The 3,720-nt window shown below is 33.5% G+C and overlaps 1 pseudogene; it reads left to right on the forward strand.

The window, feature by feature from the left end:
* Positions 1-568: 568 nt before the first annotated feature.
* Positions 569-911, forward strand: LOC120225610 (annotated as a pseudogene).
* Positions 912-3,720: the final 2,809 nt, after the last annotated feature.

Below are 3,720 nucleotides of genomic sequence, written 5' to 3' on the forward strand. Positions count from 1 at the left end.
AGTGTTCTCTCTTTAACTTTAGATGCATGTTAATATAACTCACATTAATATGTGATTAATAAAGGTTTAAAGTGTATGATTATCTCAATAAAAGTAGAAATATATTTATCATAATTCCAAATCTAGTCAAGATTAAAATAAAAAATTATAAAATACTATCTTATTTTAAAAAGCCCTAAAGCCAGTATCATACATTATGGTGAAACAGGAGAATCATACCATTTAAATCAGGAATGAGATTAGAATGTCTGCTATCTCCAGTTTTGTTAAATAATATACTGAAAGAACTTTTTGAAGAAACAGGACAGAAAAGAAATTTGGATATATTTAGGGATACAGGGTACATATTCCAAACAATCATTTTCTACATAAGAGTATTTGAAGACATTATTCTAATATTAGATTTCATCATATTCTCTATTTATAGAGATATTTTAAAAGGAAAATCCCTTATAATATAGATAGTTTAATAACATAAATTATTTGACAATATCAGCAGTTTTTTTTTTTTTTATGTAGTGGTCTGGGTGAAAACTTTGGAGTAGTTTTTTGAGATCATGGAGACAATATGGTGGGTTTGCTGTGGAAGACCACTGGCCTTGTGTGATTGGCTATATGTGAGGATTCACACAAGAGGCTAAGAATATTGTACACAAAGATTCTGGATGTTCTTGAACAAATTCCTAAAAATTTAGGAACAAATTCCTAAAAATGCAGCATATCAAGAGTAGACAAAAGAGATTACGAATGAGAAACTGAATATGGTTAAAATGGAATCAGATGTTATGAAATTAGAAGACCAGCCTGTGATTCTTCAGGCTGAAAATGAACTAAGTCTGGCAAGGAAAATGATTCAGTGGAAACTTTTAGTGGAAGAGCCTCCTGTCAACCAATGAAAATGGCCAATATAATAATCATTAAATGGCTAATGTGTTGAAGGGAAAACAGATGCAATTAAATGTTCTATTATACTAAAGATGTTTCCATATTATTGACAACTTATAATAAAGAAAACTAATACAGAACATATTTAGGAGACTTTTAAATATTGATGAGTACGGTAATGGGGACTTGTGAATCCAATTTTGGTGTAAAGCATTCATTTAACTTATTTTAAAAAAGAGATCATGGAATAAATGGAATAGAGAAAGTAACTGTAATTCATAAGGTAGCAGAGTTTTCAGGCAAAAGGGAGCAATTACCTTTGCTTTTTCTTGTTTGATTTGCTCTATGCTACTGGAAAAGACAGAGACTTAAACATTTTTTAAATTATTTGAGAAAGTGAGAGAGTGAGAGAGAGAAAGAGCAAACGGCGGGGGAAGGGCAGAGGGAGAGAAGGAGAATCTCAAGCAGGCTCCATACTCAGCACAGAGCCCAAAGTGGGATCAATTCCTAGGATCATGACCTGAGGTGAAATCAAGAGTCAGAGGCTCAACCAACTGAGCCACCCAGTCACCCTTAGAAATGATAGAGTCTTGAATGAAAAACTATTAGTGTAGAAGAGACAGGGGAGACTTGGTAGAATGATATTCTGAAGTAGAGAAGCAGAATGGACTTCATTCCAAAAGTGAATAAATTGGTTGTATATAGGATAGTGTAAAGTGCATCTCTGCACAAAGTGCAAAGGAAATATACGTACTGAGCATTTGTGGTCAGACATTAGGTGAAAAAATCCTTTACTGATTACATCAATTTCCTCAATAAGGAAGAAAATGAGATTATCTGCTGAGAGTAGTAATGCAGCTGTTTGGCAGCTTTAAGGGCCCACTAAATGTCTGTGGAAATAAGATAAAGGCAAAATTTCCAGCATAATTTTTACCTTTTCTCTATCCATGCTCTATGCTCAGGTTATGGATTATGGTTCAAAACAGTCATACTGGGTGTGGGAAGAATTGCCCAGATTTGTGTACTCCTCTCATTTAAAAAATACTTTTAAAAAAGTATTTTGTGGTTTACGTTTGGATACGGGTCCTGAGAAAGAAAGAAGAACCAAGGATAATACCAGAGTTATTATCTTGGACTCAAGGGCAAATTAACTATTATAACTAGGAAATGAGTGAAGAGGTTTGTGCAGGGGTTGAGGATGAAGAAAAACAATTTTATCAGCTTTGGCTTTTTGTGTAAGATTTTATTTTATGAATTCAGAGTAAAATTGTTTAGTTCCTTATAGGATATAAGTGTCTGGAGTTTAATGAATCCTTGTAGGGGTGCCTGGGTGGCTCAGTCGGTTAAATTTGGCCCAGGTCATGATCTCAGGGTTCATGAGATCGTCGACTTCTCACGTCAACCTCTGCTCTCTCTCTCTCTCTCTCTTCCTCTCTCTTAACATAAACTTGAAAAAACTAAAATAAGCAAAAGGAATTACATCAAACTAAAATGCTTACGTCTAATGAAGGATACCAACAACAAAACAAAAATGCAATCTACTGAATGGGAACTACATACTTGTAAATCGTATACCTCATAGTGGTTAATTTCCAAAACATATAAAACATTCGTACAACTCAATGTCAAGAGAATGAATAAACTGATTAAAAGTGAACAGAAGATTTGAATAGACATTTTTACAAAAAAGACATACAGATGGCCAATAGGCACATGAAAAGATACTCAACATCACTAATATTTAGGGAAATACAAATCAAAATGAGATGTCATTTCACACAAGTCTGATTGGCTATTATCCAAAAGACAAAAAAGTAACAAGCATGTGAAGAAAAGAGAAGCCTCATTCCCACTGTTGGTGGGAATGTAAATCAGTGCAGAAAGAATATGGAGGTTTCTCACCAAAAAAAAAAAAAAAAAAAAAAAAAACCCACAAAAAACCCAAAAAACAAAAAGCAAACAAACAAACAAACAACCCCCCCCACACACACAGAATTATCATATGATCCAATCATTCCACTTCTGGGCATTTATCCAAAACAAATAAACAAACAAACAAAACATAAAACATCAGTCCAAAGAGATATAGGCACCCCATGTTCATTGCAGCATTACTTATAATAGCCAAAATATGGAAGCAGCTTAAGTGTCTATGAACAGATGAATTAATAAAATGTGGTACACACACACACACACACACACAAATGAATATTAGACATAAAAAAGAAGAAAATATTGCCATTGGCAACAACATGGACCTACCTGAAGAGTGTCATGCTAAGTGAACTAACTCATACAGAAAAAGACAAATATGATTTCATTTATATGTGTAATATAAAAAGCAAAACAAGTGAACAAATATAAAATAGAAAGAGCCTCATAGATACATGAATCAAACTGTTTCTTAAGTGTGGGGAGGGATTGGTGGTCAGGCAAAATAGGTAAAGGAGATTAGGAGGTACAATCTTCTATTTATGAAATAAATAAGTCATAGGGATGTAATGTACAGCACAGGGAATACAGTCAGTAATAATGTAATAACTTTGTGAAGTGATAACTTCTGTGGAGATCATTTTATAATACATAGACATGTTAAATCACTACAATGTTCACCAGAAACTAATAGGATATTGTGTGTTAATTACACTTCAGGAAAAAGAAAAGATTGACTCCGTATCTCTCAAGTGATTACATGTCTGCCCACTGAATTTAAATAATAAACATCTTCTAAAATAGTAGAAAGAAATGCAGGAAAGACTAGAGGAGGAGGAGGACAAATTTCATGAACTCCCTTCTCCAACGTCATTATTACCTCCAATGTCATCTTACCTAGAG

Source organism: Hyaena hyaena, unplaced genomic scaffold (assembly GCF_003009895.1).
Source record: "Hyaena hyaena isolate Hyena2069 unplaced genomic scaffold, ASM300989v1 scaffold_1448, whole genome shotgun sequence".
Lineage (NCBI taxonomy): Eukaryota > Metazoa > Chordata > Mammalia > Carnivora > Hyaenidae > Hyaena > Hyaena hyaena.